This window comes from Octodon degus, unplaced genomic scaffold (assembly GCF_000260255.1).
Source record: "Octodon degus isolate 3935 unplaced genomic scaffold, OctDeg1.0 scaffold00133, whole genome shotgun sequence".
NCBI lineage: Eukaryota > Metazoa > Chordata > Mammalia > Rodentia > Octodontidae > Octodon > Octodon degus.
Window position 1 is genome coordinate 2,623,458 of NW_004524709.1, and position 16,473 is coordinate 2,639,930.

The 16,473-nt window shown below is 40.8% G+C and overlaps 1 pseudogene; it reads right to left on the reverse strand.

Annotated features, from left to right (window-relative positions):
* Window positions 1-5,737: 5,737 nt before the first annotated feature.
* On the reverse strand, window positions 5,738-6,217 carry LOC101560534 (annotated as a pseudogene).
* Window positions 6,218-16,473: the final 10,256 nt, after the last annotated feature.

Below are 16,473 nucleotides of genomic sequence, written 5' to 3' on the forward strand. Positions count from 1 at the left end.
GAATTTTTTTTAATTTTGATGTAATATACCTATTTATTTTGTTGCCTGTGATATTGGTGTTATACCCAAGAAATCATTGTTAAACCTAATGCTATAAAGATTTATTCTGATGTTTTCTCCTATGAGTTTTATAATGTCAGCTTTTACATTTAGGCCATTCATGTCTTTTGAGTCAGTTTTTCAATGTAGTACAAGATAAGATTACAATTTCTTTCTTTTTTTTTTTTTTTTTTTTTTTTGCATATAGACATCCAGTTTTGCTAAGACTATTTGTTAAAAAGATTGTCTTTTTTCCTGTCAAATGGTCTTGGCACCTTTAACAAAAGTTATTTCACCATAAATGTAAGGGTTTATTTTTGAGCTTTCTATTCAATTCTAGTGGTTTATATGTTTGTCTTTATACTAGGACTACACTGTTGCAATTACTGTGATTGTAAAATATTTGGTAGCAGAAAGCACAAGACCTCCAACTTTGTCTTTTTTCAAAATTATTTTAACTATTCACAGTCCCTTTCCATTCTATCTGAATGCTAGGATGGATATTTCTAGTTCTACAAAGAAAGTCTTTGAGACTTTGATAAGGGCTGCATTGAACCTGCGGATACTTTGTAGTATTGACATCTTAATGCTATTAGCCCTTCCAGTCCTGACTTAAGATGTCTTTCTTTTTATCTGGGTCTTCTTTAATTTCTTTCAGTAATATTTTATAGTTTTTAATGCTACTTCTTTTACCTCTTAGAATGAGCTTATCCTCAAGTATTTTATTCCTTTTGGTGCAAATACAAGTGAAATTGTTTGCTTACTTTTCATTAACATAATTTCTATGTCAGTACATAAAAATGCAACTGAATTTTGCATATAACTTTTGTATCCAGGACTTTGCTGAATATGTTCATACTAACAGTTTGTGAGTGGTGGGTGTGTGTGTGTGTGTGTGTGTGTGTGTGTGTGCAGAAGTGGCAAAAAGCAGCCATATTAGTCTCCTTCAGCTGCCATAACATGATACCATAAGCTTAATCAACAGAGCCTTGTTTTTTCACTGTTATGAAAGCTGGTAGTTGAAGATCAAGATGCCAACAGGTTGATACCTGCTGGGAACTCTCTTTTTGGCTCAGATATAGCCAAACTTTTTATGATGTCCTCACAAGCCCTTCTTCTTCTCCTTCTTTTCTTTAAAAAAAGAAGCCTTTTTTCTTGCATGAGTATACAGACAGAACACACTCTGGCATCTCACTATATATGGCCACTACTATCAGATTAAGGCCCCACCATTATAATCTCAGTTAGTACTTCCAGAAAGTATTTCCATTTTGGACTGTGTCTCCAAATGTAATCACATTGAGGGTTAGAAATTTGTTATAGTTTGTGTCTGGATGTCTCTCCAAAGCCTCATACAGTCATGGAGGTGAATTCCAGAGTCTGTGGTTGATTCATGGTCTAATACTGGGATTATGGCTGTGAGTGCTACACCCACCCTGGGACAGGTAGCCTACATAAAATATAAGAGAGAAAAGCGACTGGCTCTTTCTGCTCCTCTCCATTTTGCTCTTGTTTTTGCTGTCTTCTGCTGCCTTGAACCTTTGCCCATGTACCACCCCACCCTGCCTTGGAGACAATTGATTATGGACTGAAACCTTCACAAACTGTGAACCAAGTAAACCTTTTTCCCCTTAATTTTGGGTACCAGGTATTTTGTTTAAGCAATGAGAGAAAAAAAAAACCATGACATAATTTGCTACCAGAGAAGTGGGATTGTGGCTGTGTCTATACCTGACCATATGGTTCAAAAGCCTTTTTGAGCGGCTTACGGGACAAGCCTGGAAAGATTCAAAGATGTCACCTGAAAGAGTAATACTGTAACATTTTATCCTGTTCTGTATGGGAGATGCTGGTCAAAGCTTAGAAGACCAGAGGCTGATAGAAATTCTGCTTGTAAAGACCAAACTCGGGAGGTTTCTGCTGGGAAGAAGGACTGCATTAGCGGTTGGACTCCAGATGATGTATGTTATGACTTGGAAGAATATTTGTATTTTGCTTGTGTCCAGAGACCTTGCCTGACACTGAGATTAGGAATGGCAGACTAATTAATCTGGCCAAAGAAATTTCAAGGCAGTTGAATGTTGAGGAGGTGGCATGGTGATTGCTGGGGGTGTAAAAGATGCAGCTGATATAGAATGGGAAAAGATAGGGATAGTGAGTAGTGAACAAAAAGAACAAGAGGTTATATGTTCATCTGCACAGTGAGGAACTGAAAGAGTCTTTCTATGAAACAAAAAAGGATATTTCAGTATATTTTTTCAGTTGGAAATGGAAATTAAGGGGAAAACTGAGAACTTTAACTATATTAGAAAGATGAATGAAAAGGGTTGTTACTCTTTAGTTGGTTATGATAGAAGGAAGTTAATGTACAGAGCTCAAAGTTGATCAGTCAAGAAATAGCCACTTAGAGTTATAGGGAAAAAACCACCAGAAATAGTCAGATACTTACCTTCAGAGAACAAAAGCTAGGAGAGCAGAAAAAGGATCAGAGAACTTTCTTTTCATTATAAGTTCTTACATAGAAATGATCTTAAAAAATATATACAGGCATAATCAGATTTTTTCATATAGCTGGGGACATTTGTTTTTTATGGTGCTGGATCCAGGCTCTTGCACACATTAACAAAGCTCTTGACCTCAGGAAACTCTCATGAAAACCCCCCTTCCCTTTCTCTCCACCCTCCCCCTTCACAAATTAAGGCCTTTATGCATGTAGGTTGCTTATTAAATGTTTTTAAACTATATGAAGGTATTTTCTGGAAGAAAACTTCACACCTTGATTATGCTCTAATTCAAGTTTCTGATTCTCTCTATTTACTTTTTATATTGTCATTTAATAAACTAAGATAAAGTCTTCTGATAATGAATCAGAATTATGTCATGGTTTAGGTAATGTTGAGGAAAAAAAATCTAGACTAGCATTCAGTGGTCTTGTTTCTCAAAAGCAGAATTCTTGGGTGTATGTAGGGGAAGTGTGCATATGTGTGTACTAGCACTTGTGCAAACTTTGTTTCCATAAACCATGTCACTTAGAAACATAGAAATGCCAGCCTTGCCCAGAGTGCATGACCCCCTCCCATCCTTCAGCCCTAGCCTGGCAGCCACGATCTTCCTTCTGGGCTCTTACTTCCTGTAGTCATGACCAACCATAGAATGTCACCTGGATTCTCAATGGACTTGAAGATTTTGTAAACATTTTTTTTTTAACTGATGTTTTTAAAATTAGAGTCTCAAGCCAGCCAAACAGCTCAGCAGATTAAAGCACCTGCACGCAGTCAGAGGGATCGGGGGTTTGATCCTTGGGCCTGCCATGCCGGCCCCACCCCTGGGACATGCTGAGACAGCTATTGAGACTGAGCATGGTGGCATGCGCCTGTAATGCCAGCTCTTAGGTGGCTATAAACAGGCGGATCACTATGAGTCCCATCTAGTAGTGAGATCCTGAACACCCTGTAGGCCCTTCTTTAAAATACAAAAATAAATAAATAAATAAATAAATAAATAAAATTAGAGTCTTTTTCTCTGGGACCCAATTAAGAATCCATGAGTAGGGGCCGGGGAGATGGCTCAGTACGATAAGCACTTGACTGGCAAATGCAAGGATCTGAGTTCAATCCCCGGTTCTGGGAAAAAAAAAAAAGAAGAAGTAAAGCCAGGGTCAGGGAGATGGCTCAGTAGGATAAGTGCTTGATTGGCAAATGCAAGGATCTGAGTTCAATCCCCGGTTCCACCAAAAAAAAAAAAAAAAAATCCATGAGTACTGGACCAGAGCTGGTTCATCTATATTCTGTTCATGTACATTCCAACAACTGTTCATCTACATTTAGGATCAACCTCCTCTTGACCATTTTAGTCAGTTTGGGATGCTGCAATAAACCACCACAGACTGGATAACATAAACAGTAGGAATTTCTTCCACACAATTTGGAGACTACACACAAGTTCAGGGTACCATCTTGGGTTCTGGAGAAGGCCCTCTTCCAGGTTGCAGAGAGGCCTCATATAGCACATTTATTTTCAAAAACTCAGAAAGAAAACATCTGGGGTCCTTTCATTAGTACACTGATTCCATGCATGAGGACTGCACCTTGATTTAATGACCTCCAGGAGTCCTTGTCTCCTACTACCACCACCTTGGAGGCTAGGACCCCAACAAATGAATCTGGAGAGGAACAAACATCTCATCCATGATCATCATTGTTCTTAAACCCCCATGTGTTTTGTTGTTGTTGTTGTTGTTTTTGTTTTTTACTATCCTTCATACTAAGATAGCTTTTCTTGTACATTTCTAGGTCCCTTGCAGTGTTACTAAATCCTAGGGTAAGCAAAAATTTTGTGTGCCATATAAAAGTTGCACAATTCCACACTTTTCTTATGGAAACACGAAGCTCATTTAAAGGTTAAGGTCAGTCACTGGTCTACTAATTATCCAAAGATGAACTAGGACTTTGAGGAACTGAAAGTACAGGCCAGGGGCCTGGGGCTTAGTCTGTGCTATGGCATTGCAGTTACTGTCAGAACAATGATCTGAAGCAGGGCGGGGAGGACTGAAACACCTAAGGAGCCCAGCTGTGGTACAGACTCAGTGGTCCACACTGAAGCCATTATCCTCAGACACGCATCCAGAAACACCCACCGAGGCTCAGCGCCAACAGGTGCATTCCGAAGCCCAGGGCCCCAAAGCCACAGGGCAGTTCAGCAGTAAGCCAAGCTGATTCAACACCGAGACCCAGAATCAGATATCAAAGTCCAGAGACTGTCTCAAGTCAGGCCAAACCTAATAGTCCACATGCTGGTCACAAAGAACAACATCTGAAAAAGAGACAGTGAATAGGGAGTAATCCTGTGTAAATCCTCAGGTTTACACAAAATACCTCTGTTAATTTCTATTTGTTTTCCCTTAGAGTTTAGAAAGTCCTTTTGGAAATTCTATTCTTTCCTTGCTGTGTGAAAAGGAGTTTCACTTAATTGAGTGTAGATTACTAACAGAGAAAGCCCTGGGAGCCATGGTCATCACAGTGGAGAATCTCAAGTGAAGACGTTTCATGGTAGACTGGTCATCCTGCCTGTCATGCCCCTAAGCCCTCCACTCTGATGCTTTTCAAGCTGATAATTTGGGATAGGGGTGTTATTTGTTTCTTAAACAGAAATGACTTATAGCCTACAAGAAACCTAGACTTGAATGCACCAGGTAGGAAACAGGTCAGCATAGGAAGCTGAGTAGTAAAATAGTCAAGATATCAGTCCATACTGAGGGAGGGAGTGCTGAGGAACTAAGGTACAGGATACATATTGGGCCACAGTAACAAGTAGGTGGAATAATTTTAGAAGCTGGCTATGCATCCTCAAGTCCTTCTCCTGTCTCCTATGGGCACGACTCTACATTACACTTCCGGCCTCTGCAGTTACATGTAGCCCTGTGACTGAGTTGGCTCCAAATGAGCAGATGTCATGTGCACCACTTCCAGCTCTTGCCCATAAGCCTCCCACAAACACTTATATTTTTTAACCATTATTTACATAAACTTAACTCCACAGTCCAGGTACATTTGGAGGGGAGCAAGGAAAACATGGAACCCAAAGAACTGTGAGAAGAGCAGAGCTGATGGGGCATTTTGAGCAGACAGGGCTCAGGGTGCTCTCCTGCACTGGAGGAATGGTCTGCTCTGGTGGTGGCAGTACACACACGTCACATGCGTTAGAGCTGTCCACAGGCGGTGATGGCGATCTTCTTGTGGTCTTGCCGTTCCTGGACCCGAAGCACTCCATGGCCCCCACCGTGTCATGCCCTCTTTCACCTTCCCAATGACCACGTGCTTGCTGTCCAGCCACTCAGTCTTGGCAGTGCAGACGAAGAACTGGGACCCGTTTGTGTTTGCCATGGACAAGATGCCTGTGCTGTGTGCTTCAGGATGAAGTTCTCGTCATCAAATTTCTCCCCGTAAATGGACTTGCCGCCAGTGCCATTGTGGTAGGTGAAATCACCACCCTGGCACATAAATCCTGAAATAATTCTGTGAAAGCAGGAACCCTTACAACCAAATCCTTTCTCTCCAGTGCTCAGAGCATGAAAGTTTTTTGCTGTCTTTGGAACTTTGTCTGCATACAGCTCAAAAGAGACTCAGCCCAAGGTCTTGTCATGGGCAGCGATATTGAAGAACACTGTGAGGTTGACCATGGTTGGCAACAAATGACTAAGAGGAAGGATAGAGGCTTCTGCAAAGTGGCCCCACAAACACTTATCTTTGCCTGTCCAAAACAACTCCATAGCTGAGCCTGGAAGATGGCATGGTAGGATGAGCTTGGGTACCTGCATCTCTGCTGGGGAACCATGGAACAGGAGTTGAATTTTATATCTGAGGAAGACATTTTCTCATTTGGTGTAAAGCAACAAGATTTAGAGGCTCATCTATGGTAGGAGCTTATCTTACCTTACAATTACTTTTTTTTTTTTTTTTTTTTTTTTGGTACTGGGGATTGAACTCAGGACCCTGCACTTCTTACAATTACTTTTATAAATTATAGGAAAACTAAAGAGATGCTGACTTATTGTTGTTGTGATAAATACCTAACACCCAAAATAAAGGAAGGAAAGGTTTATTGAGCTCACAGTTAACGGAGGTTGCAGTCCACACTCAGCTGGCTCCAAGGCAGGGTGGCACATGGCACAAAGCAGCCCTTCATGGCAGGGGCACACAGCAAGAGCAAAAAGAGTGGCAGCAGCTCAGGCAGCTAGCTAGCCTCTCTCCCCTCCTTACAATGTATTGCAGATTACCTTCCCCAGGGCAGGTGCAGCATCCACACTCACAATAATCAATCACAAACTCCAGAAGCTACCCCATGGCTGCATGGGGCTTTGGGAGGACAACTAGTCACAAACCATAACATTCTACCCCAGGATCACCAAAGACTCAGGCAGATCCTTTTATGCAAAAGACATTTTAGTCTATCTCTAAGAGTTGCCAAAGTCCCAACAGTTTCAGCAATGCTGAAAAGTCCAAGTCCCAAGTCTCCTTCAAGATCAAAAGCAAACTCTTAGCTGTGAACCCCTGTACAAATAAAAAGTTAAACATTTTCAACATTCAATGGCACAAGATAAACATTACCATTCCAAAAGGAACAAACCACAGGGGAATACAAAGCCTGGGACCAACACAAGTCCAAAATTCAGCAGGGCAAACACTAAGTCCTGTAGTTCCACATAGAACATTTGGAGCAATCTGTGGCAAATTGCTCCACCTCTGTGGCTCTGCTGCTGGTTGTAGCTCCCATGGCTTTTCTCCTAGGCCTGTGTTACTCCCTTCTTGCAGCTTTTCTTAGATGATTCATGTTCCTAGTTTTTTCATACTTCTAGAGTTTCCACTGACCAGACTTCTCACTCATAGCTTTACACACTCCCCTCCCAGGGGCACATTGCCTGGCCTCCCAGGCCTTCCGAAATCTAGGTGGAAGCCTTCTTAACCTCAGAGCTCTTGCATTTTGCAAGCCCCTAAAACCAATGCCACGTGGATGATGCCAAGGTCTGCTGCCAGCTGGAGAGCTATCCAGGCTTCCTTCTCTCTTGGCTGTAGGAGTCAAGTGCCTGGATTGCTAAGCACCCTGATTCTGATTCCTAGGAATAAATTCTCCCTGACAGTGCCATTCTGGAATCTGGTGTGGTTGGCCCTGGCTGTTGTGCAGCTTTCCCCTCAAGGCAAAGTCCCTTGCCCTTGTAATTCTGAGGCTGCAAGGGTGGAGACCTTCCACCTCCAGTAATGCCCTCAGGCCATCCTTTCCATTCTCTTGTTCCTTCTTGGCAATGGCAATGGAGATCCTCTCAGCTCTATCTTTGCATTCCACAGCCTTATTGGAGCTCCCTTTTTGGCCAAACTCACAGCATTTTTAAATCATACAGCTGGGCTCTTTGCTCTTGATTCTTAATGTAAATCTGACTAAAATCCCCCAACAATAGCCGTGCCACTGCCTCAATATTTAACTTTTTTGAAATTTCTTTTGCAAGATTAATTAGTCCACTTCTCTTAATCTCCATTTCAGGCAAGAACTCTGGCCAGGAGCAAATGCAAACAAACTTTCTGCCAAACCATAACACAAATCATCCAAAGTCCAACAATGAGTGCAGTCCCTTCCAGAGGACACCTCCCCAGCCTGATCCTTACCAGCAGGATTTCTATCAGCCTTCTTGTCTTCTGAGCTCTTACCAGAATCTCCCATACAGAACAGCCGAAGCTGTTCCAGTGCTTCTCCTGTAGGCAACATTTCCAAACCTTTCCTATTTCTTCCCATTAGCCATTCCCAAATGCTCACAATCCACATGGTCAAGTTGAGCCACAGAAACAATCACATTCCTTCGGTAACAAATTGTGTCTTAGTTACTCTTCTCTCATTGCTGGGACAAATACCCAACACCCAAACTTAAGGAAGAAAAGGTTTATTTGGCTCACAGTTAGTGGAGGTTTTAGTCCATACTCAGCTGGCTCCAAAGCAGCATGGCACATGGCACAGAGCAACCATTCATGGCAGTGGCACAGACCAAGGGCAGAGCCAGTCAGCCAACTAGCTCCTCTCCCCTCCTTATATTGTATTGCAGCTCACTTGCCCTTGGGTGGGTGCAGTATCCACACCCACAATAATCAATCACAAACTCCAGAAGCCACCCCATGACTGCATAAACCTTTGGGAGGGCAGCTGGGCACAAACCATAACAGATGCTCAGAAAGCCCACATCATCAAGGGCACGTGTCACAAGGCAACTGCATGGGGGCTCATCTGAATGTTCTCTTCACCTTCTAGCTCACCTTCTAGTCATAGCTGAGTGTCTTGCAAGAGCCGTCTATGTGTGTTTCCTCCACTTCCTTGTTTCTCTGGCATTCTTCTTCTTGTGCAATCTCAAACACCCCCATACTCTGCCAGAACCATCTTGTAAACAGATCTAATGGAATCTTTAAAAAAAACTCATGGTGGTTTGTTATATCCTATTACTTGCACAAGCTCTTTTTTCTGACAGTTGTTATCTCATTAGGCTTATTTTCCCCATTGATATCATATTTTCTTTCCCACAGAATTTAATTATAATGTATTTATATTGTACTTTTCAGTGTTTTATTGATCGCTATCTTACTTCTCTGGGAAAAATTATTAAAATGTTCTTGGCTTCCCATAGTGATAAGACTCTAAGTGTTCTTTAGGCTCTTATTTTTATTATAATGATTATTAATACACAGTGGGTAAAATATAACATTTATAATTCTAAATTTGATACATAATTTTTAAATAGAATAGCAAGCTTTGTATTAGCTTTATTATAATTTACATTCATAATAGTTTAGTGTACATTCTGATGGGTTTGGATAATTGTATACAGTTGTATCACCAACACCACATTCAAGATCAATACACAAAACATTTCCTTCACCCCAAAAGTTTTCTCTTGCCTCTTTGCAGGCAATCCCCAGACCTAGTTCCAGGCCAGCACTGATTTGTTTTCTGAGGGTACTCACCTGTAATCACAGCGTTCAGGAGACCAAAGTAGGAAAATCTCTGAATTCAAGGTCAGCCTGAAATACACAGTGAGTCAAGACTAGCCTGAACTACATAGCAAGATTCTCGTTTTGGAAATATGGCTCTTAATTGATATGGCTAGAGATATATAGAGATGTAAGTGGATCTACAGGATCTATATCTATATCTGTGTTTATCTTTTCTTACTACTTTAGTCATCTGTTGGCATTTCTTATTTCTGGAATGTGATAGAACTGAGCATTAGTCCTATCCCTATTTTTCATTTGTACATATAAACCTTGAGAAACCTTCTAACCTTATATAAATAGGTGAATGGGAGAAGCAGTTTTGGTTTATTCTGTCTTGTTTTATTTTTATAACAGTGTTTCTCAATTATTTCAACTCTTTTTGAATTCTTATCCCAAAAGCACAGATTTCTGTTTAATCACAAACTGCTTGGAGGATTTGACAGCTGATGGTGCAGTGAGGTCCAATGCTGGTTTTGTTGACCACAGGGTTGAAGGCCACCTGGCTGCAGAGATTCTGTTCTTTCCTCCTGGGGCCAGTAGCTGTCTCAGAGCCCACAGTGTTTGCAGGTGTTTCTCTGAAACTCCAGAGGGTTTTCTCCCACTGGGATAACGCAGCTTTGCACTGTAAATGGAGTGCCTTGTAGGAGAAGTAATTGGGATGGGATAAGAGATGAGATGCTGTCTCCTGTTCCCAGCCCGTCACAGCCTGTACTCAGGCAGAGCAACAGAAGGGAAGATTGAGCAGAAGAAGCAGAGGCTCTAGAAATGAATTCCCCTTAAACTATCCATGCTCATGTAGCCCATAGAGAGTCTTCAGATACTGCCTGGAGCACCCCATGGAGCACCCCCAATTTATTCTGCTTAGGCAGAATTAGCTCAGTTCAGTCCCAGGTTATGTTCTTCCATCTAGTTTTCTACATTGTTCTAATGTAACTTAGTCCACAGTTTTGGCTCCACAGCCTGGACAGGCTGGTAACTTCCAAATTTCTTGACTCTCATCTCTACCCATTGTCTAAGAAGCATATAGCCCATGGGTTGTTCAACACCTTCACTTTTATGATTAGGGTTGATATATGTAAAAATAGGTCATATCCCATTTTTATGAAAAAGAATTCAACTTCATAAACTGAATTAGGAACAAAGTAGATGGCATTTTTCTATCACTTTATGTTCAGAGTGGCACACTGTGTTCATAGGATAAAACATTCATAGTATGTACATGGCTCCTGTAATAAATGATTTTACCTTAACATAAAGGAAGCTCAGACTCACTGAGGCAAAGTACAGTTCCAGTGGCAGGTCACAAGCATACGGGAAACAAAAGATTGATTTTTTTGCCTTGACTTGGTTGTATAGAAATTTCCTAAACAAAAGTTAAATAAACCTATACATGATAGGAGTCAACTAGTGCAAGTAAATGATACAAAGTATATTTTCCACTAATTTTAATAATGAGTAGGATAGATTTAAAACCTACAGACACTGTATTTCATTTCTTTATAGAAATATGTTATGTTTGTGTTTAGATGTTCCCCCAAAGCTTCATGCAGTCATGGGGGTGGACTTTTTGGAGGTGGGTGACTCTAGAGTGTGCCATGCTGGGATGAAGGCTGGGCAATTGCTAGATCTGTCCACTGACTGTACCAGCACCACCCTAATCCCAGCAGGCTGGATAAGATAAAGGGGGCAGCAAGAGGCTTCTCTGCTCCTCTCTCTTATTGTTTATTCTGTCTTCTGCCACCATGAACTGCTGCCCTCTGCCAGTGCCACCCTGCCTTGGAACCAGCCAATCATGGACTGAAACTTCTACAAACTGAGCTAAATAAGCCTTTCCTCCTTTAATATTGGGTGTCAGGTTTTTTGTTGTTGTTTGTTTGTTTTGGTCTTTTGGGTTTGAGTTTTGGTTGTTTTTGTTTTTTTTTTAGGTCAAGTATTTTTGTCGCAAATTAAAAAGAAAAGTAAGAGAAATGAGAGAAAAGTAACTAAGACCAAATTGGAAAACATTAAAAGTTAATTGGCCAGGAAATAAGTAAATCCATAGAGTTTAAAATCCAAAACAATTTGATCAATTACCACCAATGATTTAAGAATTGTTTGGCCAGAAATAAGTTTAGATGTGTCACTTCCTTGGTTTCCTTCTGGTGGTTTAGCTATACACAAAAGAAAAATAGTAATGTTTTCCCATTCTTTCTGGATTGTATGTTCAGTGTTTTTACTGACTGTACATCTCCCATCCTAAATCAGATGTCTGTGAGTCGTTAAGAGAAAGCAGTGTGTTAAGTTCTACAAATCTTGAACAAGTGTTTGTACACATGCAAGGTAAAGGGTAACATGAGAATGGTTCGAGTTCTCATATAACTCGAATATATAAAACAAAATCTTAGTTCTTACAAATATGATGAGTAAGTGATCATCATCCAAGTCTTTAAACTCTCCCTCTCTCCTTTTCCCTCTCCCCCTTCCCCTCCTGGTGTCCCTTCCTTCTTCCTTTCCCCTCTTTTCTCCCCCTTCCCCTTGCCCTTGGATCTTATTTATTCTTGGCCACCATATCTGTACTATTTAATGTATATCTTCACACACAAATCAAAACTTTCATTTTCCTCACTAAGATTTATTACTCTCATGTTCATCTCCACTTTGGTACGTTCTTAGAATTTGGGTACTTGACACCAAGCTTGTGTTGGTCGATAATGAATGAAATCTCTTGTTTTATCCAACAAGACCTCAGGTAAAAATGCAGCACTGAACAAGGGAAACTATGTCCTGTGTAAGAAATAGACACATGTCAGCCAAACCAATTTTATACTTAAAACCTTAAACTCCACTTTCAGGCTGAGCATGATGATGTGTAGGATGCAGAAGCACAAATCCAATTTGAAGAAAACCTAAGGGCAATTGAGCATCTTCAGGATCTTGGAGGTTTAGGTGCCCCAGTTTCATCTCTGAAGTGGGAGCTGACGGCATTCACTCTAGATCAGTTGCTGGTTGGTCCTTTTCTGATCCCTGAGCTCACTGGACTGAGGGGCTGAGAGTCAGGCATATTCACAGCCATCCTAACTTTCCCATTTTCCCCACTTCTGCGAGTGTCCTGGTTTCATTTGATTCTATCTTACTCAAACCAGAAATGGAAATCATGTGCCATTTATCCCCACCTTTGCATGTTAAATAAGATCAAAGAAGCTCAATGTACCAATAAGACATTATGAATGTCTTTGAATGTAATTACTTAGAACACTTTGAAATCACAAAAGTAATGCTTATTGCAAAAATAAAATTCACATTGATACAGAGAACAAGAAGCCAAAATTCTACTTTGTAAAACTTCTTTCCACTTAATACTCTCTTATTAGGAGTTTGAGGTGTATCATTACATATCTGGAAGTATTGTTTGTGTATTGTTTTTAAAACTCACCTGGTTTGCCATTCATATGAGGCAGCTGTCACTCCTATGACCAAAATACCCAACAAACCCCAATTTCATGGAGGAAAGAGCTTATTTTGGCTCCTAGTTCCAAAGGTTTCAGTCCAGGGTCAGCTGACTACAAGACAGAAATATCATGGCAGAGTAGCATGGTAGAAAAAAGCTGTTCATCTTATGGGAATCAGAAAGCAGAGACAGCAGGAAGGGCCAGGGAAGAGGATATGCCCTGCCAGGCGCCATTCCCCGTGACCTACACCTTCCAAACAGGCCTTACCTTCTAGCAGTATAACTGATGGGTTAATCTATGAATGAAGTTAGTGCCCAAGGTCTGATCACCTTGTGAAACTCCCAAACATGAACCCTTTGAGGAACAGTTTGGTTCAAACCATAGTATCATTTATGCTATTCCATTATCTAGATTTTCATTTCATAGTATGCTTTAGAGCTCATTTTGTGTCCTTACATATAGATTAACTTCATTTTTTTTTTAACTTCATTTTTTAAAGAGCTGAAAAGTTTCCTAGATAAACTTATTCCAATTAATGATTGCCTTTTTGGTGTTTTGCTTTTAAGACACAAAAGAAAATCATAAATATTTCAGACTAGGAGGGATTATGGCAATGTTTTGAGAGCCCTTTGACCTTGAAGAAAGGACAAAGTCTTCACTGAGCTGCAGGGCTTTTAACAACCTTGACTCTGCTTATTAAAAGGCAAACACATCCTGTGTTAGTCATCTATTGGTGCATAAGAAATCACTCCAGACTCAACATCTTCGACATCAAATATTTATTATCTCATCATTTCTTTGTTCAGGAAGCTGGGTGCAGCTTAGGGAGGTGGGTGCTGTTCAGGGCCACTCACAAGCATGCTCTAAAAGTGTCCACTGGCCGTGCAGGTCTCTGAGACTTGACTGCATTCAGAGAATCTGCTCCCAGTTCACTTGCTTGACTTGCTCGTTTCCAGGGAACTGCAGTTCTTCACCACATGGGCCTCTTGTGATTTGCTAATGACGAGGCTTTCCACAGAGCAAGCACGCAAAGACAGTGCACAAAACCCAGACAGAAGCCGAGAAGCCTGTGAGAGCCTCCTCTCAGAAGTGGTCGTGCCTGCACCTCTGCTGCCTTTGCTGTCCACATGGATACTTGGGAGGGGCTGGCAAGTGTGCCCATCAGCAGAGGAGGCTCATTCGGGCCACCTTGGACACCCCTCCAGTCCACTCACAACTACCGCACTGCCACAATACCCCACAGTCCTTCCAAAGATTCTCTCCACCTGGGGTACTAGATGCCTACAAGAGAGCAGGAGATTGGAAGTGCGGAGAGGGACCTTGGCCAGGCTCCCCTTGACAGCAGCACTCCTACTCCTTCTGCCTCCAGGAAGGCATTGGTGACAAACTTGGGGAAGTCATTTGCGCATTCTCTGTGCTCTTTGGGAAAAAAGAAGTGACAGAAATATTTGTCTACTAAGTTAATGGTAAATTAACTATCCCAAAGTAAAAAAGAAAAAAGAAAAAAGAAAAGAAATCTGAAACACTTTCATTTCTAAGCACTTAGAACAAGGAATACTCAACTTATCCTACTAATAATGGCCTCGGGGCTTTATCATAACAATCTTATTTGATCCCCAATAACAAGCTGGTGAGGATGGACATCATTATTCTTTATTTTCTAGGTGAGGAAACCAGTGCTAAGGAAACACAGGTAATAGTTAAGTGGCAGACCCAGGACAGAAGCCAGATCTATCTGAACCTAGTTTCTGCTCCTAACTGTGACATGGCTGGGACAGAATTCTGTAGACTAACAACTACAAAAGAATAGAAACTAGTTGTTTTAGAATATTGTAAGGAAAAAAAGTACAAAATTATTAGAATAGAAAAATAGAAGAATTTCTCATATTAATCCCCAGAAATTGACTGTGGTAGGGATTCCTCATTGGTGACTTAATGTACCTTGGGGGAGAAACGTTGGCCAGAATGAGGAAAAGATAGACAAGAAGACAGAACTGCGTTCAGGTGGAGGTCTGTTTGCCTGATTGGTAAAGGGTTCCAAGAACAACATTAGGGTCCTTTATTTATACCTTTGCAAAGTTATTATCAAGAGACACGAAGTTGCCGAATGACTAATAGCCAAAATTGTCCAGGCAGGATGTTTTTCTCAAGACTAGGGTAGCTTGACTGCTTAGGCACCGAGGCCTTGTCCTGCTCTCCCACATATGACCAATTTCAGCTTCAGCTGCTCCTAACATCTCTCCCTTGACTATTTTGTTGTGTGAATGACAGGTAGGTGTTCTGCTGCAGTTGGAGAAGCTGTATTTAGAGAACTCTGTAGAAGACCCTTTTTCTGTTGATGCCAGTCTAAAGATTTTTGGTACCTGTATACAGCAATTTAGCTCTATGTAGTCCAAGAATCCATATCAGTGATGAGCTACAAGTATAACTGGAAATTGTCAGAAGTTGTTAGTGATTTGAACCTTTTACAGCTAGTATATTATTATGGCATTTCTTTTTATATTTCATAGCTATACTTTTTTGCTGCCTAATAAAGACCAAGTTAAAACAAGACTTGTATTAATAAGAATCAACTTTCTGCTGTCTATCAAGGTTAATTAAAACTTCTCAGGATTCACCTTGGAACCAAGTGTAGCACCTCTTAAATATTTTGCTAGTTTCAGCCTCCTGGAAGAGTCATGGCCATTGTGTGACCAAGTTGCTTTCTGTGAAAGCTTGAGAGAATTTTTTCTCTCCCGATGGCTCTCCTTAGGCACACTATACATCACCAATCACTTCTTTCTGTGGCCCATAATCTCCTTTATCAGAAAATCAGGGACTCAACTGAGTTATATGTTGTCACAGCACAGGTTCTATGTCCTGAGACTTCATTGACCTAGGAGAGCTAGGGCCAAAATATTGGCTATTATCTCAGCCCATCTATCTCTCTAATTTATTTTTTGTTATTTTTTTAAATTTTTTGCAGAACCAAAGATTGAACTCAGGTCCTTGTACTTGCCACGCAAGGACTTATTCTACTGAGCTATCTCCCCAGCCCCTTATCTCTCTAATTTTAAGACAACAAAATCACTTCCTTCTGAACAATGGCAAATTAATATATCTTTCTTCTCTCTCCTCTCCTCCCTTCTTACCCTCAGTAACAAATTGTAGTTGGTAATAAATGTTTAGTTTTTCTCATTATCCTTTAAGAATTTGTGGGTCACTAGTAGTAGTATGAAGAAAAATGGTGAGAGGACTGCATCATCAAAATATATCTGGTGGTAAAAGGATATAAAACTCAGAAGAACACATCCCAGATTTCTTTACCTTGTGAGAAGATGTGACATAAGGACTCCATGGTGGAATAATGCACCAGTTTATGACTGATCCTTGTGACACAATGAACAATCAATGAATCAACTTTGTTAAGTGATGTTTGTAAAAAGTATACTTGGGACATCTATTTCACTGTATCTCCTATACACAAGGGAATATAATAC